The sequence below is a fragment of the Leucopleurus acutus genome, assembly GCF_964270905.1.
Source record: "Leucopleurus acutus genome assembly, chromosome: 2".
In the NCBI taxonomy this organism is placed as follows: domain Eukaryota; kingdom Metazoa; phylum Chordata; class Mammalia; order Artiodactyla; family Delphinidae; genus Leucopleurus; species Leucopleurus acutus.
Window position 1 is genome coordinate 129755459 of NC_139143.1, and position 25744 is coordinate 129781202.

Here is a 25744-nt window from a genome sequence, read left to right on the forward strand (position 1 = left end):
CATCTTTAGTTCTTCTAGGTCCCTGTTAAATGTTTCTTGCATTTTGTCTATTCTATTTCCAAGATTTTGGATCATCTTTACTATCATTATTCTGAATTCTTTTTCAGGTAGACTACCTATTTCCTCTTCATTTGTTAGGTCTGGTGGGTTTTTATCTTGCTCCTTCATCTGCTCTGTGTTTTTCTGTCTTCGCATTTTGCTTATCTTACTGTGTTTGGGGTCTCCTTTTTGCAGGCAGCAGGTTTGTAGTTCCTGTTGCTTTTGGTGTCTATCCCCAGTGGCTAAGGTTGTTTCAGTGGGTTGTGTAGGCATCCTCGTGGAAGGGACTAGTGTCTGTGTTCTGGTGGATGAGGCTGGATCTTGTCTTTTTGGTGGGCAGGTCCAAGTCTGGAGGTGTGTTTTGGGGTGTCTGTGGACTTATTATGATTTTAGGCAGCCTCTCTGCTAATTGGTGGTGTTGTGTTCCTGTCTTGCTAGTTGTTTGGCATAGGACGTCCAGCACTGTAGCTTGCTGGTTGTTGAGTGAAGCTGGGTGCTGGTGTTAAGATGGAGATCTCTGGGAGATTTTCGCCATTTGATATTATGTGGAGCTGGGAGGCCTCTTGTGGACCAGTGTCCTGAAGTTTGCTCTCCCACCTCAGAGGCACAGCACTGACTCCTGGCTGCAACACCAAGAGCCTTTCATCCACACGTCTCAGAATAAAAGGGAGAAAAAGTAGAAAGAAAGAGGTAGTAGAAGTAGAAAGAAAGAAAGGAGGGAGAGAGGGAGGAAGGAAGGAAGGAGGGAAGGAAGGAAAAAATGAAAGAAAGAAGGTAATGTAAAATAAAAAAAGTAAGATAAAATATAATAAAGTTATTAAAATAAAAAAATAATTATTAGGAGAAAAAAAGAAACTAAATTAAAAAACAACAACAACAACATAAACGGATGAATAGAACCCTAGGACAAATGGTGGAAGCAAAGCTATACAGACAAAATCTCACACAGAGGCATACACATACACACTCACAAAAAGAGGAAAAGGGGAAAAAATCATAAATCTTGCTCTCAGAGTCCATCTCCTCAATTTGGGATGATTCGTTGTCTAAAGGAGGGAAAGAAGGAAAGAAAGCAAGAAAGAAGATAAAGTAAAATAAAATAAGGTTATTAAAATAAAAAATAATTATTAAGAAAAAAAAATTAAACAAACAAAAAAACAGACAGATAGAACCCTAAGACAAATGGTGGAAGCAAAGCTATACAGACGAAATCACACACAGAAGCATTCACATACACACTCACAAAAAGAGGAAAAAGGGAATAAATCTTGCTCTCAAAGTCCACCTTCTTAATTTGGGATGTTTCGTTGTCTATTCATGTATTCCACAGATGTAGGGTACATTAAGTTGATTGTGGCGCTTTAATCCGCTGCTTCTGAGGCTTCTGGGAGAGATTTCCCTTTCTCTTCTTTGTTCTCACAGCTCCCAGGGGCTCAGCTTTGGATTTGTCCCCGTCTCTGCGTGTAGGTCGTTGGAGGGCATCTGTTCTTCGCTCAGACAGGACGGGGTTAAAGAAGCCGCTGATTCCGGGGCTCTGGCTCACTCAGGCCGGGGAGAGGGAGGGGCACGGAGTGTGGGGCTAGCCTGCGGCGGCAGAGGCTGGCGTGACATTGCACCAGCTTGAAGCGTGCCGTGCGTTCACCCGGGGGAGTTGTCCCTGGATCCCGGGACCCCGGCAGTGGCGGGCGGCACAGGCTCCCCGGAAGGGGGGTGTGAATAGTGACCTGTGCTCGCACACAGGCTTCTTGGTGGTGGCAGCAGCAGCCTTATCGTCTGCCACCCGTCTCTGGGGTCCGTGCTTTTAGCTGCGGCTTGCACCCGTCTGTTGAGCTCCTTTAAGCAGCGCTCTTAATCCCCTCTCCTAGTGCACCAGGAAACAAAGAGGGAAGAAAAAGTCTCTTGCCTCTTCGGCAGGTCCAGACTTTTCCCCAGAATCCCTCCCGGCTAGCCGTGGTGCACTAAGCCCCTGCAGGATGTGTTCACGCCGCCAAGCCAGTCCTCTTCTGGCGCTCCGACCCAAGCCCGAGCCTCAGCTCCCAGCCCCGCCCGCCCCGGTGGGGAACAGACAAGCCTCTCGGGCTGGTGAGTGCTGGTCGGCCCTGATCCTCTGTGTGGGAATCTCTACGCTTTTCCCTCCGCACTCCTGTTGCTGTGCTCTCCTCCGCAGCTCCGGAGCTTTCCCCACTGCCACCCGTAGTCTCCGCCCGCGAAGGGGCTTCCTAGTGTATGGAAACCTTTCCTCCTTCACAGCTCCCTCCCACTGGTGCAGGTCCCGTCCCTATCCTTTTGTCTCTGTTTATTCTTTTTTCTTTTGCCCTACCCAGGTACGTGGGGAGTTTCTTGCCTTTTGGAAGGTCTGAGGTCTTCTGCCAGCGTTCAGTAGGTGTTCTGTAGGAGTTGTTCCACGTGTAGATGTATTTCTGACGTATCTGTGGGGAGGAAGGTGATCTCCGCGTCTTACTCTTCTGCCATCTTCCCGGAAGCCTCAACCAAGTCTTCTGAGAATTTTAAACGTATTAACTCAATGAATTCTCCCAACAACTCCATAAAAATAGTAATATAGTACCTCCATTTTACAGATAAAGAAACTGAAGCATATAAAGTTTACAAAACTTGTTCAAAGTCAGGAAGCTAATAAGTGACAGGGGTAGCTTTCATACCCAAGTAATGTGATTTCATACCTTATACTCTACTGTTGTTCAAGGAGATAAAATCTATCGTATGGAAAATATCTATGTTTGAAAGAAAAGGTATTGATGAACTTTAAAAAATGTGTATGTTCATATATATATATATATATATATATATATATATATATATGAATGATGATAACAAGCATATATGTAATGGTTACCATAGTTCTAACACCTGCTTATTTGGTCTTTAATAAGCCCAAGTCTTATAGTGGTACTTTTTCCAGACGGCTTACTAGGTCTGACCCTGAGTTTGTGGACACTGAAATCCTAAATTTTGATACATTTAATGCACAGTGGAAAAGAGAGATTGAGATGGAAAGTGGGTGGATGCCTGGGAAGTGTTGTAGATGCCTGCAGCTAGAATAAAGCAAGAATATAGCAACAGACTCTGGTTTGCTCTGGGAATGGGAGCCTTAACAGCAACAGAAGAGTTAGTGAGCAGAAGAAGTGGTGTTGGAAGCTACTCTCAATGTGGTCCTCTCATTTCTAAAGTGATTTTTAATAGGTTGTCTATGTCTATTTAGTACGTTGTTGCTCACTGGATGTGGTCTATTACCCATACTTCATTCATAAATATTAAGACAAAGTTTGAAGACATTCTTGCTTTCTGTTCATGCTGTTTTGCTCTTCTGTTCTCCCCATTTACATAACCTATATTCCAATTACCTGCTGGAATTTTACATCCTTGTGTTGCTCCTTTGCTTAGCCTACTGAAAAAAATAAGCAGCTTTAACTCAGTTAATATTAGTGAGCTTAGGGTGTGCCATATTTGCTTTCCAGATTTAGATACTTTTCACTGTACAGGGAAGATACTGTAACCTTTTATCCTGAGGCTCTGTCTGTATGAAGCAAGGCAACAGTAAATTGATTCTTTCAAAAACTGGTTAATTTAAGAAAGATAATACCTGCCATATAATTTTAGACTGAGTTTGCTTAAGCTTTTTCCACTTCATGCCAGTGGGCAGACTCTGTAGCTTTATAAATTCAGAAATATTAACAACATTCATTAAATGTTATTAATGAACATTATTATATAATGTTCATTATATAATAATTAAATAATATATTTAATTAATTTAATATATGTATTAATATATTGATTAAATGATATTTATTAGTGGTTTGCAATTTATCAGATACCATATTATGCTGAGATACGTTTCCCTTAAGGAGGTCCCAGGTTAATAGGAAATAAAGGTAATGCTCACTAGAATTTGTTTAGAGTGTATGTGCCATGCAAACTGCTGGGGACTTTACATGCATTATTTCATTTGGTCCTCTTAGCGAGGAAAAAATAATTTCCTCTACCCTTCCAGGTTCTTTTGGTTAGTTTAGTAATTAAATTGACATAAGAAAGATTAAAAGGAGAAAATCAGATTTTAATTGTGTATGTACAATGTGAGACTCAAAGAAATCACCCAAACAGGCAGCATTTATGCCTTTTAGTCAAAGATATAATAAATTTGTGAAGAACTGACAAGACAAATAAACTTAAGCTTGGGTACTAATTAGTGAAGAAATTTAGCAGAGTTTATTTACATAGTTTTCTCAACCCTGAATTCCCTATCTCTGGAGATAAGGTTGCCTCTCTACCTCCTCATGCAGAAAGGGTACCTTTCACATAAGAGACTTATTTCTTGCTTTCAGGGGGACAAAGGAGTGTCAGAGTGTCATTCTTGCACCAGCTTTTTCTCAAGTAACTTTAATTCAAAATAATCAATATGTGGCATATTTATGGGCAGCCTGCTTTAAACCCCATCTGTCCTCACAACAATTCCAGAGTTTGGGCATTATAATTAAAGATGGCTGACATCTATCTTGTGCCTCCCTGTGCATGCATGTAACTCCTGAATGAAAAATTGAGTCTTTTTTCCTCCAACCCCTTGAATCTGCCCTCATTTGTGACTGCTCTGCCAGTTCCAAGTCTAGCCTCTAAGAGCCTTGGCAGGTTTTGCTCCCTGCCTCTGGGAGACTTGAACACCATGTAAGCAGTCCAGGCTACACTACTGGAGATAGAAGCTGCTGGAGGGGTGTGTGGAACCAGACATGTTCAGGAAGAGGTCAACTTGGAATGCTGCTCAGTCTAGCCTTCAAATGATTCCAGTTTATTCCAGCCATTATCTAACCACAATCTCAGAAGAGACCCCAAACAAGAACCATCCTACTGAGCCAGTCAATTCACAGACTATAAGAGATAAATTATTTGAAAACCACTAAGTTTTGGATTGGTGGGCTACTTCACGGTAGATAACTGGGACCCACAGTTACTAACAGAAACTCCTCTCATAGGACTTTAAACTGTCACACGTCATCATTAGAAGTTTTGCATGCCCCCCCATTTATATTTAATTTGTGTCATAAGCAGTATTTTAGGGGATAAATGCAACAGCCCTCTATATACACTCCTCAACCCTTAGAATTTATCTTCAGTGAAGCAGTTAGAGTAGTGTTTTTAAAACATAACTTTCCGCTGAAAGCCCTACAATTGCTCCCCTTTTGACTCAAAGTGAAAATTCGTCTTTACCACACTCTTCCTCTTGTCATTCTCACATATTCCTCTTTACCTTCCTCATGCTGTTTCAGCCACTCTGACCTTGCTCTTCCTTGATCCCACCAGGTTCCTGACGTAGAGTCTCTGACTGACTGCTGCTTGTACCAGGAAAGCTTTGCCTGTGTATCACCGTGGCTGTCTCCCTCACCTTCTTCAATGGGGTCTATCTACCCTAATCACTGTGTTACACACCACTGCCATCCTTTACCCGGATCTGCGTTTTCTTTGTGTCAAAGCAATTATGGCATTGTAACATACTATATGTAATGATGTATTTATGTGTCATATGCTTGTTTTCCCCCTCTCTTTTCCAATATTACCACCATGAGGACAGGGATATTTTTGATTATCCCTCTACCTTAGGTACCTTAAAGATGCCTGATTCATATGATGCACTTGGTTATATTTGTCAAATGAAGGGCTAAATGAGTGGTTCAAGGGGAAAGTATGGATGATTTAAAGTGCTGTTTAAAATAAAAAATAAAAAGTCACCTAATAGAATGATGTCATCAGCTTTAAACTTCTCCTAAACAAATCAATGTACCCAAAGCTTTTCTAAATTTTACAAGAAGTAAAGATAGAATAAGTTGAATTTTCACTTAATCTTTGTGATAGCCTGCCAAATAGTTTGCAATCAAATATTTGGGAATATTGCATTTTATATTCTGTATGTTCATCGTAAAATATAATGAAACCCTCAATCTGAAATACAATGTTAAACATTTACATCTATTTTATGACACTTGAAATATTTTTAGTAATTGAAGATTATAAATATTGTATATTTGTATTTTTATCATACATTGCTGGCCATTTCTCTGGTTTATTTTATGATTACTAATCAGTAAGTAATTCCTTGCTCCTGATAGATTGGATATAAAGTATGGGAGAAAAGAGAGTAATCCTGGGTGAACCCCAGGTTTTTGACCAGAGCAACTGGGCAGATGAAATGGCCATCAGCTAAAATGCAGAAAAGCTATGGATGGGGAAATTTGAGGAGGTGGGTCATTAGGAACTTTGGGATATACTGATTTTGATATATCTACTTAACATCTAAGTTTATCTATCCAGACACTCCTGTTGCAGCGTCTAAATTCCTGAAGTCATCATTAGAAAAGCTAGCTGTGGATTGCTGGCAAATGCTGTTTGCAAAACTGTTTATCTTTTTTTTACTTCTAATATGAGAAGACAAATATCAACCTTTTAGGTTTGTTGTGAGGATTAAATATGCTATGAATATTAATATTCTATGCAAGGTACTTCACAAAGTACCTTGTGTAGAATAATATGTTAGTTTTTATTACATCATATGTAAAATGGACTTCTCCTAATAATTATTTCCTCATTATTCCAAAGTGCAGAGAATGGTAATTTTAACTAGATGTGATAACAAAATATCAGATGTCTTTGTTCAAGTGCATATAGTCTAATAATTTTAGATAGCACAGACATATTAAATCACAAACCAAGGAGACTCAAATGAGGATCATTTCCTTTATGCATGCATAAGCATTTCTTTCACTTTTCCAAAGCTTAGGAATGAGAGATAATGTTAGAAATTTGTGGAAAAATGGAAAGATTTAGGTCTGGTCACATACTGATCACAAACTTCTAGAAAACACAGTGTAAGGAATGGCCTTCTCTTGTTCTGGGGACCTAGTAATTGTGCAGACTTTTCTTCCATAACTTCTGTGAATACAAATGAAGTGTTCAGGTGAAATTTCCATAATAGGTAACTGCAGCTATCTTATCATGAACTTGACTTTTTTTTGCATAACTACACATTGCAAATTCCTTCAGTGCATAATATATATAAACTGGTAGATTTTATAATTTAGGTTTTGAAACAGCTTTCGACTAATTTCATCTAAAAACTGTCCTGACGGGCTTCCCTGGTGGCGCAGTGGTTGAGAGTCCGCCTGCCGATGCAGGGAACATGGGTTCGTGCCCCGGTCCGGGAAGATCCCACATGCCGCGGAGCGCATGGGCCTGTGAGCCATGGCCGCTGAGCCTGCGCGTCCGGAGCCTGTGCTCCGCAGCGGGAGAGGCCACAACAGTGAGAGGCCCGCATACGGCAAAAAACCAGAAACAAAACCAAAAACACAACAACAACAAAAAAACTGTCTTGACCCGTTAAAAGTAAATTTGTTTCATTTTTCTTCCCGTTGGTTGCTGCAGAACAGATGAATACTTTCAAATGATGGAGAATGCCCAGTGCTTTTAAATTTTATACTTAGAAAACTAATTTTGTGTCCAAAGGTAGTATTACTATGAGGTAGAGGTCACAAATATATTTTTAGCAAAATATGGACAATGTGTTCTAAATATTTGCTTTACCTCAACTCCAAGTATGTAACGGAGTCTGTAAGACTACTCACTTAGTCAAAGAGTAAAAGTTAAAGAAAATTTGTTGCTCTGTTAATTTCTCTAATTCAAGAGGAAAATACTGGAAAACCAACCTACTATGTTAATTATTTGCATTTGGGGCACAATATTCTACTTGCCCATTACAGTATCCCCTCTTATCAGTATTTGTCCATTCACTGCATTGATAGCCAAGATAAGGGCCCATGACATAGGCTTAGGACAATCTGAAATCCTGTACAGGAGTTTTGGCTTGGAGTGACAGATGTGGGTATGAAGAGTGGTTAGGATTCACATGTGTCATGGTGGTGGTGTGCTGATACCACATGTGCTGAAGCAGACTGTGGTGTCAGTAACAGCTGGTGGTGATATTAGAACCTTGGCTATGTTGCTCTTACATCCAGAAAAAAATTAGAATAAAAGCAAATAAGCAGAATAATTTTATGTAAGAATAAGTACTCTAAACAGAATTAAGTGATAAAAAGCCATGTGTATGTGATGGGAGTGTGATTTAAATAGAATGGTCAAAGAATAATTCCCTGAGAAAGTGTCTTTTGAGGTGATATTTGAATCACAAGATGATAAAAGCCATGAGAATAATTTGGGGTCAAGTGAATCAGATGGAAGATATGCCAAGTGCAAAGAGTCTAAGAAGGAAATGAGATTGGTGTGATCCAGAGAAGAAAAAAAAAAAAAAAAAGACCAATGCATAGTAAGAGTGAAGCTGAATGGCATGAAATAAGTTTTACTTGCTGTGTAGTGTAAGAAAAATTATTGTATTAACAACAGTCATCAGAATTGTTCTTAAAGAAAAGAAAATTCTCTTGATCTATTAAAATATCCATCAATCTTCTTGGAAAGGTTAGGTTAGAAGTTGAGAGTATATTTGGAGGAAGGCAAAGAAGAAACGACCAAAAATCTCGTCATGAGGAATAAACGTAAATTTGGAAGAAAAGGGAATAATAATAATATTATTATTATCATTATTAGTTTATTAGGGCATAATTGACAAACAACATCTTAATTTCAGGTGTAGGACATAATCATTTGATATTTGTATATATTGCAAAATGATCACCACTAATCATTTATTATTAAAGAAATTCTACTAAACTGTAGAGTCCAGAATCAGAAGGATAGAGCGTTGAATGGGGCTATTTGCTTTCACCTAACCATTACATCTTAGTTTCCATTAAAATTCTACTACATACAGCTGCCTGTGTGGGCATGGAGATAAGAAAAACAGCTGTAGGATATAAAATGGAGACTAAGAATTCCACAAAAGCCAGAAATGGAAGTGAGATAGAGTAAAGAAACACTGGCATTCACAGAAATCTTAGTTCCAGAAAATCTTGCAGATACCTTAAGAAGCAGGGGGGCAAAAAGACTCTCTCTGCTATTACACAATCTCCCCCTCCACCCCCATAAAATACCTCCTTTTATCCTAGAAACAATGAGAATTAAACTTTGTAAAATCAGACCCTCCCTACACTGATGATGTATTGGTATTGGCCAATCATTGACGATGACTGCTATTGGCATAGTTCACATGGGGCAATCCTAAAACAAACAAACAAACAAAAAGCTCTCCAAATCAAATTGAAGATCAGAAAAACACACTAAAAGTAATAATCTTGAAGAGATACTAAAGCCCTGTGAAATTACATGAGAATCAAAATTGCTGAGAACTCTGTTTACATATCTTTGCATTCGGGTGACTGCTAAAGATAAAATCAACTCTACGGTTATAAAAAATAATATCATTGCATGCACTGGCCTCTGGATAAAAAACAAAAATACAGAGTCAAGACTTGACTGGTATTTTTCATGAAAATGAATATATTGGTTCCTAATCTTAAAATCAGTTTGCTTGTTCTTAGGAGGTGGGAGCAGATAAAAACAAAGCTGTCAACTCCACACTATGTTGAAGGTGACATCTGCAAATTCAGGTTTCATTCTTCCATTGTCTGTCACTTTAATCGTTCATATTTGTAGCTGTTTGAGAGGATGCTTTATTCCCATCCTTTTCCTGGGGGCAGAGAAATGGAACTGTCTATTCATTTAGTCCACTTAGAAAAAGCCCAAACCATGTATTCCGAGATACTGAGCCTATCTTTTTGGAGTTGCAGCTGTTTTCTAGCACCGGTTCTTTTATGCTTCCAAGAAGGAAAAGAAATGGCTTTATTTATTGCTTAGACAAAATGAATCTTCTTGAATTTGCTGCAATTAGATTTCTAAAATTGAATGCATTGAACTTGTATCACTATGGGGTTAAGAAAAAATAAGGCATGTGTTTGATTACTGAAAAGGCTTTTTTTCCCCATATCTCATATATTTAAAATTTATTCAAGAATCATCATTATTATTTTCATCACTTTCATTCCCATTTGGTATTCCAGACACTGTAAGGTCAGCACAGTGGTTGTGGAGAGACTGTACTGTGCTCCCTGGGACCTGGCCATATTGTCTTGATTTCTCTCTTTTTAGTATGGAGCAAGTTGTAGATAGAAATATCCAATAAATGCTGTGGTGATTTCAAAAGGTATGAAGAACAAAAAAAATATTATACAGATGTTGTAGACAGATTTGTGACTTAATAGAGGGAAAGGCTATAGAACTGATTATAGAATTACCAAGAAGTCAGAGGCATTAGGTAAGCATCTGCATATATAATAAGGGGAACAATGGTAAACTGTCTTGCAGGCTCATTGGCTTCAGGAACTCTATGTGACAAAGTTATATCATATTTCTTGTGTCCTTGACATTCTTAGGACAGAAGATTGACAGGAAGAGTATGAAGGGATTTAAAGCAAACTTGTTGGGTGTGGGTAGTATGAGAGCACCCTTTCATTCGCTCCCGAAAAGAGGTGGCTTACAATTTACTAAACAATCATGAATATTTCATTGTAATCTTATATTCCTTGACTATCAATTCATTTATTTATTCATTCATTCATTCATTCATATTAAATGTTCACTACTAGCAGAACACCTAAGAAAGAGCAGAAATTACCAGAAGAAGCAAACATTGTAAGGAAAAGTACCATACCAATGTAATTAAGAATATGAAACACGGTTATTTTTCATAATCAACATCCTAAGTGGCTTCTAATGTTAGAAGAATTAGATATTAAAAATCATTAATTAACAGTTTTGTTGAATAATTGCTAAATGCCACGCTAACCAGTGTACTTGAACAGATTGAATTCAGTAAAGATATAAGTGTGAAATATTTTTATGTTTTGCCAATCAATGCTTTCATCCATATACTGCCAGACCTGTCTTCCTAGGCCATTAATGATACCTCAGGCAGATCTCATAGCTTCCCAGTCATTTTTAGTCATGTTTACTTTACTCTGGTTGGAAACTTCAATCATATATACAGTTTAGTGGTAACTTCATCCCATTCCCCAGACCAGCCCAGGTTTCCACTTGCGGGACTGGATGTAGTAAGCTAGTAAGAAAGCCTCAGTGAAGAAAATTTTCAGGGCTTCCAGCAAGGGTGAGCTTTCACTGCTGTGCAAAACACTTGAGACTAGGTACCTTCGTGGACCACTGAACTCCAGTCTTCTGTTATCATGGGAAGTGAGCTATGACTTTAGTTTTTCTCCCTTCCCTCTGGGCTCTTTTGCCCGCTGGTGCTTTGGGATGTGCTTCATCAGAGCTGTTTTTGTCCTCAGTTTGTTCTGCTGACATCTCCCAGACCTCTTTATAGCAAGCAACCAAATCCTCTGGGACACATGTGTGAGCTCTTTAAAATTTCGGGGGTCTCTGTACAATGTCTCAACTCAATGTCTTCAAGAGCCCACCCCAGTCAATCCACTCCACTTTCTCTAGCTGCCAGGGTCTTCTTTTTCAGGGGTGGAGTATTGACAAGATGGCTGAGTACTTTGCATGGTGTTTACTTGATGCATGTGAAACTCATGTGTCCATGTTATGCCAAACTGTGGGAGTGCAAGCTTCTCCACTGAGGACTCCCTCCGTCCACCTCCATATTATCTGCATTCTCATCTACCATTATTTATATAAATACAAAAGGTAGATCAGAGAGGATGCTACATAATCACACCTTTATTCAGTGTTTGAGATACCAGTCTTGCTATCTTATAGTCAACAGTCTTTATATGGAATTCTCCTGGAGCTCCCTTCACTTGGTTTGGCACTTCCCCACTGGACTGAAAATTTCCCCTGATCGCTTGTCCTCATGCATTTATATAACCTAGGGGTCAGATAGGGTCTGGGATGATGGTTGGGGTAATGTAGCCACACAAGACTTGAAACAATTTTCTTCCCAGCTTTAAGTTCAAGTAGCCATTTGCAGAACAACACAAAAAGTGCCACAGAACTTTCAAGGGTTTCAAAAAATAGTTTGTATTATTTCTATAATTAATCCAGCAGATAAAATAAGTAAGACCGTATTTGGCTCTATGCAGAGGTAGTGTAAAGTGTTAATCATATGGATGCTGTGTCAGAAATTTCTGTTGGAAGAATTCCTTTGCATTCACAAACTTTCTCCCTAACCTCTTGACCCAATATATACCCACTCTGACATAGTTTGCCAAGAGTGAGATTACGGGAGGTCACAGATCACAGCCAAGGTTTTCCTTTGGCGGACATCAAAGTTAAACATGAAGAAATTCACAAGTAATAAGCTAGCAGCAAATTTGCCCTGGAAGAAGGCAGCACAACATCTTTATTTTTACCATTATTTCTTCATTTATCAAATAGTTACTGAGCACTTACTTTGTGTCATGCACTGAGACACAACATTTATTTCGGGATATACATTTTCTACCCTCATGGAACAACATAAAATATATGTGTAGTCATAGTCTAAGGTTTTATGTGCTATGGTAAAAGTATGTTTCAATGAATTCCATGTTACAAAATTACTGTAAAAAGACAAAGAAGGACTTGAAGGTGGGGGCAGAAACATGGAGGCATTTGTGAGTTTGAGCAAGGGAGCAAGATGATTGTGTTTATGTTCTGCCATTTATAATTTGGAGAGCAATATGAAGGATGGGCAAGATGAGGTTTGAGAGTGAAATAAAAATCAGTTGGGAGGTTATGGCAAAGATTTGTTTTTTAAACACTTAGCATACCCCAAGGTAGTACTTTACTAACATATGGTTTTGGAGATATCAAGGTATAAGACATGATTCCTAACATGAAGGAGCCTGTACTCTTACGGTAAATAAGACGTGCGCGTGTGTGTGTCTGTGTGTGTGTGTGCCTATAAAGGAAATAGATGTCAAATGAAATGATTGACAATTTCTGGCTACTTAGCTGCATGGCCTGTAAATTCTTAATGTCATAGTGAGCTATGGGGAACAGTAGTTCTGGAGTATTTTCTACTTATTTTCATTCACTTAGCACTGAATTACATTTTTCCATCCATTATATGGCAGAAATAGTGTGAGGTAATACAATATAATAAATCATATTATATTGTGTATTTAAATTATAATTAAAAATTCAATATAGTGTCCAAAATAAATTAATATAAATTAAAATACCCTATTTGGGGACTTAAATTTTGCCTCACTCTATTGCCCTGAGGAAACAAACCACTTAACCTCAACCTTGGTTTCCTCAAACTGGGAGCTTACAATTATTTACTTACCTCATAAGAGTGTGAGGATTAATTAGTTAATGTTTATAAAGTGCTTTAAAGTGGAAGGAGCTGAATAAGTAGTGCTATTAATAGTACAGCCACTTAATTTGATTTTAGTGTTTGAGAACAATGCACGTCTAATTCAGCAGTTGCTACACACCCATGGTTGCTATGCCTTTAGAATGAATTCATCATACGTTCTTGATTTCTGAAAGAATAGTACCTTATAAAGCAACTACTATAATACTAAAATAATATGTCAAATATAATTTCAGAAGACTACTGGTTACATGGACCTAGAGACATGGAACTAAAGCCCAGAGAGCCTTCATTTAACAAAAATTGCATGGAGGATGGAAAGCATGGTACACAATTTCTATGTAAATGATAGCTAGCATTTATTCAGCTCTTGCCTCTTTGCAAGCACAGTTCTAACTGCCTTATATAGATTATCTCATGTAATCCTGACAACAACCCTATAAGGTAGGTACTCTATTTATTCCATTTTACATGTGGGGTATTGAGTTAAGTAATGATCTAAAATTCAAAGCTGTTTATTGATAGAGACAGGATTTAATCAAAGTCTGACATCTTTGTGGTTAACTATTGAGGTTGATTGCCTCCTAAGAATGAACATAGAAATTTAAAGAACTTTGTGGTTAGTCACATGCCCCAAACCCCCATAACAGGAATCTTATAGTTCCCCACTGTGGTGTCTCTTCATGTCCACATTTACCAGTAGAACCTCTGTATTTATGACTATCTCTTTCATCTTTAAGCATTGACCTCATTTCTCTCTCTTAAGGTAACTACAAACAGGTTGTAGAGACTCAGGTACATTGATAATGTAGGGATTAACCTACCACTAAGGTTCATAGTAGAGACTCCACACACTATGGCCAGACTTTAATATTTCTATGCCATCTCCTACCTTCTACACATCTGCCTTCTGTGCTCTATTTTGGGTTAGTGTATGGATTTACGAATTCAGTTTTCACTAACTCCAAGACCCTTCCAACTTCTCTCTCTGAGTCCTTTAATTCAACGTCCTTGCTCTCTGATAGTACTACATTTATTGTTTATCACCTCTTCTTCATCCAAAGTCTTGACTTCCTAATTTTCCAACCCAACAATTTCTGGTGTATTAAAAGTAATCAGTAAATATTTTCAGAAGTGAACAAAATTCTGTCTAGGAAACTTGACAACAACTCACAACTGCTTCCCTGGAGGAGTCACCTTCATGATCTCAACTAAGAACTTTAAGGGCTCTTTCCCTAATCCATCCAAAAGTACTTATGAAGAAGCGTCCAAGAATCGTGACTAACCATGCTTATGGGATCATTGTCACTCTACTAGATGAAAGTAACTCATTTAATTTGTAATGGAGTACTTTCAAGGCAGTAGCCGGAACTCTGAGGAGGGAATTTCAGATACCTCTATCTTTGGGATCCATGAGATTGGCATGTGACCATGGCCAACTGCAGAAACCAAGAGAATATATCCTAAATATATATAACAGATTTTTTTCAAATTAGAGACTGAAGTGATGATTTATTAGAAATATGCAAAGAATATTATGTAACATATAATTAAACTAGATGACATCTACTCCCTTCTAGTTTTAAAATTCTATGATTCTGTTTTCTATTGTTATAACAATGATAAGACCATACACATTTCAGAAATGCTTAATAGCTTAGGGTCATTGTGCCATGTGTTTTGTCATCCTTTAGATATGCTGTAAAACATTGATGTGGTAGTTATGTATTGCTCATTAACAACTTGTGGTAGACAAATGACATGTGAACTGAAGTGTTGTAAGCCTCTTAACTAGAGCACTTTCATATTTTACAGTGAAGGAAACCAGTGACAACAGAGCTTAAAATACCTATTTCAGGTTTTACAGTTATGACAATAGTACATTACAATTAGCAACAAAGTCGCTTACCACCATAATCACACATTTCTTTTCCTGTGTGCCTTTACCCTTTTTTACATCACCATCCTCTTCATAAAACAGCTCAAATGACTTATATGCAGATTTGCCACATAACGTTACAGGATGCTAGGACTGGAAGGGAACCTAAGGGTACTTTAATTTTACAGATGAGGAAATTGAAGATGAAATTTACACCAGTTTGAGCCCAAATGTCAGAGTCTGAGTCCAGTGACCTTTCACCACACCATCAAAGTAGTATTCTGGAGGAGAAAACTCAAACGTTTGAAAAAAATCTGATTTTATTAATGTTATAAAATGCAGTCAGTGTCTCGGTCTGCTAGAGTGTGTTTTTTAAGAGCTGCTGATCATGCTGCCTCATTTGGCTATATGATAACCAAACAGACAATTACAAAATAGGAAGCTAGAAAGTACCTTAAAGTAGAGTATGCCATGGCTTTGTACATTCTACATAAAGAAACCCAATGAGTAACTAACAGAAAACAAATATAGGCCAGAAGACTTAAAGCTAAAATTCACCTTTCTTCATTCTCACTGCTAAATACTTCTGGTGAGATAAGGAGTACAGGCTCATCTTTAGATTATATGAATTCCATTAAAAAGCTAATAATCACAGACATGCTTTAAACAATGAATTAGACAAGCATTTTAGACAAAAAATGCATAAGCTTTTTTCACTCACTTTCACAGATATCGAGTCATTAAAAATTCCAGCATTATACTTGATGGTTGATATTGCAATTTCTTGATTTTGTAATAATCTTTGTAACTTGATAATGAATCTTTTGCATGTTCTATATGTAACCTTGTCTTTTGAATGCTAATATAAATGTTTCCATCTCATTATTATCATTACCCTGCATTATGGGAGAATTTGCCTTGTAGATTGTTGTTTCCCATGTCCATTTCAATGAAGGTCTGTCAATGAACTTGGAATCAGGTGTTTATGTCTATCAGCTCACTGTCAAAGAGAAAATGCTAGGGGAAATGTAAAAGCACTGGCTGAAGAATTTGGCTAAGGTCACTTTGTTTTGTGTGCTACAAGCAGCTTACCAAAAAACCTACAATTTCCTTTGGGAATATGCTTGCTTAGAGTAGCTCACCTTCACATTTTCTCCTTCTTTTTCTGAAGATTTATATTTAAGTATTTTTCCTTCCTGTTTTGTAGAAGTCACTCTCTGAATTATGAAATGACTGATGAAGCCTTCATCACTGACTCTCTTTTGTCCTGCTGAGAGCATTTCTCTATTGCTCCCTTCTTCTGACCCTGTTATACTCTTCTTTTAAAAGTAGCTGTCATTTTTTGTTTTTGATAGGGAGGGTGGGAGGGAGGCTCAAGAGGGAGGGGATAAGGGGATATATGTATGCACATGGCTGATTCACTTTGTTGTACAACAGAAACTAACACAGCATTGTGAAGCAATTATACTCCAATAAAGATGTATCAAAACAAAACAAAAAACAAACAGAAAAACAAACAAACAAACAAAAAGTAGCTGTCATTTCTAATCATCTAATTGTATTTGGGATAATATTATGTTAACATTACGTTGGTTGAAGTAATGCAGCTCCAGGTGGGCTGTCAATTTGGGAAGATTATCAGAATGGTAGCTTTATCTATAGACTATATTATCATTATGATTTATTGGCTGCTTATATAAAGGTTAAAAAATACACTGGAAAGATGAAAGAAGGTTTTCCCAGGGGATATACAATTTATATCATATAAAAGGGCTAGATGCTAATGTTTGATGTTGTATTTTTATTTTTCCTGGCTTCTGTTGCATACCATCCCAAGAAACTTTCTTCTAATGGTTGTCTTTAGGTGTGGGGAAAGTAAAGTAAAGATTATGCCTTCTGTTTATGGATGCTGATTGAACTTTAAGAATCAGAAGTCAGGACCTTTAAATAAATTATGTAACAGTACAACAACTGACAAATATTCTCAATGGCCATAGCTGCCCAAGCAATGAAAAACAATAGAATGCTAGGTACAGAATATGAGACAAGGGACAGTCATGTCAAGATGAGTACACTGTGTCACTGCCTTTATCTTAAGGAAGATTAAGCCAAAATAAATCCAAAATGAAAATGTTTTTAAATGAAAAGCCTTGCCTCATTAGTCAAATCAGACATCTCAATTGGGAAAGGATAAATCCTGTCACATTTTGGACTTGTTAAATGTCTGGAAATCTTTTCAAATGAAAGATCTTTCTAAAATTCAATGCAACAATATGTCAGTCACTTTTATCTTTAATTTTAAAATACGGAGTAGTGTAGACATAAAACTTATTCCTATGTTTTCAGATTATTTTAAAGTCATCTGATTAAAACTTTGTTTCTGGGACATTTTCAAGTAGCTTTAAAAGGTTTCAAAATCAATTAAATAAACAGTGAATTTATTTTGAAAATTTTCTACCCAAGGCTACATCGGTCATCATGTATCCAACTGTTTCATTTTTCTTATGAATATTTATCTGAAGCTACCAATGACATGTGATGCAAACATTTTAGCATATGTTACAAAGTCAAATGAAGGATGTTATAGGACATACTCTTTTGTGATAATAAAAATTAAACAATCTGGTAACTGATAATGATCTTGCTAAAATACCAGGTATTTTATTTTTAATAATCCTGTTTGATGTAGTCTAATTGGGAAGGCAATTATTGATATTATCCATTGGAATATGTGATAAGGAAGATAGAGAAATTGATTAAGCATTTTTACATGCTAACAGCATTCTCAATTCTTTTAACATATTATAGCCCATTGATTTTTTTATTGAATGAAGCTTTATAATCCCTGTTTGTTCTTCTGGTGTACTGTGTTTAATTTTTATGTTTAAAATAGATTTTAATGATTACAAGCAAGTTTTTTGAGCCATATTTAGAATCTGGGTCTGCCTTTTAATGTAGTTATGTTGGTGGACATTCTTCCAGCGCTCTGGTATTTTTCATTCTGTCTTAGTTTCTATAATTTCTTTTTAGCTATTTATGATTTTTTTTTTTTGTATATGAGTGAGAAATTGGTAGTGCTTCAATAAGAGCTGCAAGATAACCTCATACTGTACCAGTAGTGTCGGAATATTCTTCTGGGACTTACTTGGGTACATTTGCAAGAACATGAAGAACTGAGAACTAATGTTGGGGAATGGCATGGGGCTTAGTATAATTAGAACAACATGTTTATACTCTGTAGAACTTATTTTTAATTTCAATATTTATGTTTTTAAACAGGAAAATTCACACAGTTGAACAATTAATATTTACACAGTTCAAAAACTGAGTTATGTAGTGAAGCATTCCCTCTTCACCATTGCCTCATCAACCCATTTTGTCACCTGATCATACAGGTAGCTCTTTGTTTTGATATCCTGAATATTCTTCCAAAGCTTTTAAAACATATATACAAGAAAATACAAAGATGCCTTTTTTACTCTTGCTTTCTTAACACAAACAGTTGTATACCTCTGTTTTAAAATTGGCTTCTCTACTTGGCAATTTTTGCATATTACATATAAAGAACTTTCTTATTCTTCATTTACTTTCATGAAACTTATTTAACCCACTTTATCTGATCAATGTCCATTTAAAAAGTTGTAAATATTTTTCTATTACAGACAATGCTTTAATGAATATACTTTACACTTGAATATGCATAAGTTTGTGCACTTACTAGAATATCTGAAGTATATATTCCTAGAAATGGAGTCACTGAGGCAAAGGGCACACAAATTTATAATTTGTATAGATCTTGCTAAACTTTCCTCTATAAGGATTGTATTTATATGTGTTCTTACTGGCCTTTAATGGGACTGTTTTCCCACACCCTTGACAATAAAGTTGCTATCAAACTGTCAGATCTTTACTGAACCCCTATATATTTGGATTTTGCTGTTCAGTTATTGTGCATATTTTCACATTTAAAAACCCTTTGTTTCTCCTTTACAATGAATTATTTATATCATTTGCCCATAATTTCTACTGGTCATATTCATACCCACTTACAGGCACACATATTAGGGAGATTAATCATTTTTTCTACTCAGTGAATTGTAAAATTTTTCCCACTTTGTCTTTTGCCTTTTGAGTTTATTTACCATAGTTTTTGCACTATGATTAGAGTTTAGATTGTGTGATATAATTTATAAATCTTTTATTCCAAATCTTTCGGAATTTGTGTCATGGTTAAAAACTTCCTCACTCTGAAATATAAAATAATATCCCTAAATTTTCTTCTAGTATTCTTTGTTTTTTTTTAACATCTTTATTGGAGTATAATTGCTTTACAATGGTGTGTTAATTTCTGCTTTATAAAAAAGTGAATCAGCTCTACATATACATATATCCCCATATCTCCTCCCCCTTTCGTTTCCCTCCCACATTCCCTATCCCACCACTCTAGGTGGTCACAAAGCTGATCTCCCTGTGCTATGTGGTTGCTTCCCACTACCTATCTATTTTACATTTGGTAAAGTATATATGTCCATGCCACCCTCTCACGTCATCCCAGATTACCCTTCCCACTCCCTGAGTCCTCAAGTCCATTCTCTACATCTGTGTCTTTATTCCTGTCTTGCCCCTGGGTTTTTCAGAACCATTCTCTCTTTTTCTTTTTAGATTCCGTATATATGTGTTAACATACGGTATTTGTTTTTCTCTTTCTGACTTACTTCACTCTGTATGACAGACTGTAGGTCCACCCACCTAACTACAAGAACACAATTTTGTTTCTTTTTATGGCTGAGTAATATTCCATTGTATATATGTGCCACATCTTCTTCATCCATTCATCTGTTGATGGACACTTAGGTTGCTTCCATGTCCTGGCTATTGTAAATAGAGCTGCAGTGAACATTGTGGTACATGAGTCTTCTTGTTTTTGTTTTTGTTTTGTTTGCGGTACGTGGGCCTCTCTTCCCTGCTGTGGCCTCTCCCGTCGCGGAGCACAGGCTCCGGACGCGCAGGCTCAGCGGCCATGGCTAACGGGCCCAGCCGCTCCGCGGCATGTAAGATCTTCCCGGACTGGGGCACGAACCCACATCCCCTGCATCGGCAGGCGGACTCTCAACCACTGCGCCACCAGGGAAGCCCTCATGATTCTTTTTGAATTATGATTTTCTCAGGGTATATGCCCAGTAGTGGGATTGCTGGGTCATATGGTAGTTTTATTTTTAGTTTTTAAATGAACCTCCATACTGTTCTTCATAGTGGCTATATCAGTTTACATTCCCACCCACAGTGCAAAAGTGTTCCCTTTACTCCACACCCTCTCCAGCATTTATGGTTTCTAGATTTTTTGATGATGGCCATTCTGACTGGTGCAAGGTGATACCTCACTGTAGTTTTGATGTGCATTTCTTTAATGATTAGTGACGTTGACCATCCTTGCATGTGTTTGTTGGCAATCTGTATATCTTCTTTGGTGAAATGTCTATTTAGGTCTTCTGCCCATTTTTGGATTGGGTTTTTATTGAGCTGAATAAGCTGCTTGTAAATTTTGGAGATTAATCCTTTGTCACTTGCATCATTTGCAAATATTTTCTCCCATTCTGAGGGTTCTATTTTCGTCTTGTTTATGGTTTCCTTTGCCATGCAAAAGCTTTTAAGTTTCATTAGGTCCAATTTGTTCAATTTTGTTTTTATTTCCATTTCTCTAGGAGGTGGGTCAAAAAGGATCTTGCTCTGATTTATGTCATAGAGTGTTCTGCCTATGTTTTCCTCTAAGAGTTTTCGAGTGTCTGGTCTTACATTTAGACTTTAATCCATTCTGAGTTTATTTTTGTCTATGGTGTTAGGAAGTGTTCTGATTTCATTCTTTTACATGTAGTTGTCCAGTTTTCTGGGCACCATTTATTGAAGAGGCTGTCTTTTCTCCATTGTATATTCTTTCTGCCTTTGTCAAAGATAAGGTGACCAGAGGTGCGTGGGTTTATCTCTGGGCTTTCTATTCTGTTCCATTGATCTGTATTTCTGTTTCTGTGCCAGTATCATACTGTCTTGATTACTGTAGCTTTATAGTATAGTCCTAAGTCTGGGAGCCTGATTCCTCCAGCTCCGTTTTTCTTTCTCAAGGTTGCTTTGGCTATTCAGGGTCTTTTGTGTTTCCATAGAAATTGTGAAAATTTTTGTTGTAGTCCTGTGAAAAATGCCAGTGGTAATTTGATAGGGATTGCATTGAATTTGTAGATTGCTTTGGGTAGTATAGTCAGTTTCACAATGTTGATTCTTCCAATCCAAGAACATGGTATATCTCTCCATCTGTTTGTAACATCTTTAATTTGTTTCATCAGTGTCTTACAGTTTTCTGCATACAGGTCTTTCATCTCCTTGGTAGGTTTATTCCCAGGTATTTTATTCTTTTTATTGCAATGGTAAATGGGAGTGTTTCCTTAATTTCTCTTTCAGATATTTCATCATGAGTGTATAGGAATGCAAGAGATTTCTGTGCATTAATTTTGTATCCTGCTACTTTACCAAATGCATTGATTAGCTCTAGTAGTTTTCTGGTAGCATCTTGAGGATTCTCTATTTATAGTATAATGTCATCTTCAAACACTGGCAGCTTTACTTCTTCTTTTCTGATTTGGAATCCTTGTATTTGTTTTTCTTCTCTGATTGCTGTGGCTAAAACTTCCAAAACTATGTTGAATAATAGTGGTCAGAGTGGGCAACCTTGTCTTCTTCCAGATCTTAGAGGAAATGGTTTCAGTTTTTCACCATTAAGAACAATGTTGGCTGTGGGTTTCTTATATATGGCCTTTATTATGTTGAGGTAAGTTCCTTCTATGCCTATTTTCTGGAGTGTTTTTATCATAAAGGGGTGTTGAAATTTGTCAAAAGTTTTTTTTTCGCATTTATTGAGATGATTATGTTGTATTTTCTACTTCAAGTGGTTAATATGCTTTATCACACTGATTGATTTGTATATATTGAAGAATCCTTCCATTCCTGGGATAAACCCCACTTGATCATGGTGTATGATCCTTTTAATGTGCTGTTGGATTCTGTTTGCTAGTATTTTGTTGAGGATTTTTAAATCTATGATCATCAGTGATATTGGCCTGTAGTTTTCTTTCTTTGTGACATCTTTGTCTGGTTTTGGTATCAGGGTGATGGTGGCCTCGTAGAATCAGTTTGGAAGAGTTCCTCCCTCTGCTAAATTTTGGAAGAGTTTGAGAGGAATAGGTGTTAGCTCTTCTCTAAATGTTTGATAGAATTCATCTGTGAAGCCGTCTGGTCCCGGGCTTTTGTTTTTTGGAAGATTTTTAATCGCAGTCTCAATTTCAGTGCTTATTATTGGTCTGTTCATAATTTTATATTTCTTCGTGATTCAGTCTCAGAAGGTTGTGCTTTTCTAAGAATTTGTCCATTCCTTCCAGGTTGTCCATTTTATTGGCATACAGTTACTTGTAGTAATCTCTCATGATCCTTTGTATTTCTGCAGTGTCATTTGTTACTTCACCTTTTTCATTTCTAATTCCACTGATTTGAATCTTCTCCCTATTTTGCTTGATGAGTCTGGCTAATGGTTTATCAATTTTGTTTATCTTCTCAAAGAAAAAGCTTTTAGTTTTATTGATTTTTGCTATCATTTCTTTAACTTCTTTTTCATTTATTTCTGATCTGACATTTATGACCTCTTTCCTTTTGCTAACTTTGGGGTATTTTTGTTCATCTTTCTCTAATTGCTTTAGGTGTAAGTGTAGATTTTTTATTTGAGATGTTTCTAGCTTCTTGAGGTAGGATTGTATTGCTATAAACTTCCCTCTTAGAACTGCCTTCACTGCATCCCATAGGTTTTGGGTCATCGTGTTTTCATTGTCATTTGTTTCTACATATTTATTGATTTCCTCTTTGATTTCTTCAGTGATATCTTGGTTATTTAGTAGTGTATTGTTTAGCCTCCATGTGTTTGTATTTTTTACAGATTTTTTTTCCTGTAGTTGATAGCTAGTCTCATAGCACTGTGGTCAGAAAAGATACTTGATATGATTTCAATTTTCTTAAATTTACCAAGGCTTGATTTGTACTCAAGATATGATCTATCCTGGAGAATGTTCCATGAGCACTTGAGAAGAAAGTGTATTCTGTTGTTTTTGGGTGGAATGTCATATAAATATCAATAAGTCCATCTTATTTAATGTATCATTTAAAGCTTGTGTTTCCTTATTTATTTTCATTTTGGATTATCTGTCCATTGGTAAAACTGGGGTGTTAAAGTCCCCTACTATGGTTGTTTAACTGTCTATCTCCCCTTTTATGGCTGTTAGCATTTGCCTTATGTATTGAGGTGCTCCTATGTTGGGTGCATAAATATATACAATTGTTATATCTTATTCTTGGATTGATCCCTTGATCATTATGTAGTGTCCTTCTTTTCCTCTTGTAAGAGTCTTTATTTTAAAGTCCACTTTGCCTGATATAAGAATTGCTACTCCAGCTTTCTTTTGATTTCCATTTGCATGGAATATCTTTTTTCCACCTCCTTGCTTTCAGTCTGTATGTGTCCCTAGGTCTGAAGTGGTCTCTTGTAGACAACATACATATGGGTTCTGTTTTTGTATCCATTCAGCCAGTCTATGTCTTTTGGTTGGAGCATTTAATCCATTTATCTTTAATGTAATTATCAATATGTATGTTCCTAATACCATTTTCTTAATTGTTTTGGGTTTGTTTTGTAGGTCTTTTTCTTGTCTTGTGTTTCCTGCCTAGAGCAGTCTTTTTTTTTTTTTTAATTTTCAAATTTTTCTTTATTTAGAATGACATTAAATAAAAAATAAAAGACACCAGAACAAGTTGAAAGAGACCATGGAAGAAAAGGGCACACATATTTTCATACCTTTAATAACACTTTTCCCCTACTCTTTTGAACAAGGAATCCTGCATTTTCATTTTGCACTGGGTCCCAAAATTTATGTAGCCAGACCTGCATAATACTTTCATTACTAGCTTGTAATTGTCTATTTACTAGCTTAGTTCCTACTAGATTGGCCCACTGATGAACACATAGTAGGCCAGAAGGAAATGTCAAACAAAAAGAGATCTGGACATAGGTAAGAAGAGACATTATTTAAAAGGATTCTTGTGACTGGAGGAAGGGCACTCTTGCAGTAGAGAATGCTCTGACCATAGGATCTGTAAGCATCTCAGTGGTCTTTATAAGAAGAGGAAATCTGGACACAAGCTTTTAGCATTTGTTGTAAAGCTGGTTTGGTAGTGCTGAATTCTCTTAGCTTTTGCTTGCCTGTAAAACTTTGATTTCTCCATCAAATCTGAATGAGATCCTTGCTGGTAGAGTAATCTTGGTTGTAGGTTTTCCCTTTCATCATTTTAAGTATACCCTGCCACTCCTTTCTGGCTTGCAGAGTTTCTGCTGAAAGATCAGCTGTTAACCTAATGAGGATTCCCTTGTATGTTACTTTTTGTTTTTCCTTTGCTGCTTTTAATTTTTTCCTTTGTATTTAATTTTTGATAGTTTGATTAATATGTGTCTTGGCGTGTTTCTCCTTGGATTTATCCTGTATGTGACTCTCTGCACTTCCAGGACTTGATTGACTATTTCCTTTCCATATTAGGGAAGTTTTCAACTATAATCTCTTCAAATATTTTCTCAGTCCCTTTCGTTTTCTCTTCTTCTTCTGGGACCCCTATAATTCGAATGTTGGTGTGTTTAATATTGTCCCAGAGGTCTCTGAGACTGTCCTCCATTCTTTTCATTCTTTTTCTTTATTCTGCTCTGTGGTAGTTATTTCCACTATTGAATCTTCCAGGTCACTTTTCCATTCTTCTACCTCAGTTATTGTGCTATTGATTCCTTCTAGAGAATTTTTAATTTCACTTATTGTGTTGTTCATCACTGTTTGTTTGCTCTTTAGTTTTTCTAGGTCCTTGTTAAACTTTTATTGTATTTTCTCCATTGTATTTCCAAGATTTTAGATCATATCTACTATCATTACTCTGAATTCTTTTTCAGGTAGACTGCCTATTTTCTCTTTGTTTGTTTGGTCGGGTGGGTTTTTACCTTGCTCCATCATCTGCTCTGTGTTTCTCTGTCTTCTCATTTTGCTTAACTTACTGTTTTTGGGGTCTCCTTTTCCCAGGCTTCAGGTTTGTAGTTCCTGTTGTTTTTGGTGTCTTCCCCCACCAGTGGCTAAGGTTGGTTTAGTGGGTTGTGCAGGCTTCCTGGTGGAGGGTACTGGTGCCTGTGTTCTGCTGAATGAGACTGGATCTTGTCTTTCTGGTGGGCAGGACCATGTCCGGTGGTGTGTTTTGGGGTGTCTGTGACTTTGTTATGATTTTAGGCAGCCTCTCTGCTAATGGGTGGGTTTGTGTTCCTGTCTTGCTGGTTGTTTGTCATAGGGTGTTCAGCACTGTAGCTTGCTGGTCGTTAACTGGAGGTGGGTCTTAGCGTTGAGATGGAGATCTCTGGGAGAGTTTTGCTTTTGTTATTACATGGATCCAGGAGGTCTCTGGTGGACCTATGTCCTGAACTCGGCTCTCCCACCTCAGAGGCACAG

General features: G+C 37.1%; 1 long non-coding RNA gene across 1 annotated transcript in view; it reads left to right on the forward strand.

Annotated features, from left to right (window-relative positions):
* Positions 1-578: 578 nt before the first annotated feature.
* Positions 579-25744, forward strand: part of LOC309977361 — a 232292-nt gene continuing 207126 nt past the window's right edge. Inside the window, exon 1 of the long non-coding RNA XR_014327048.1 lies at positions 579-738. This is a non-coding gene — a long non-coding RNA (uncharacterized lncRNA). The remainder of the gene's footprint in view (positions 739-25744) is intronic.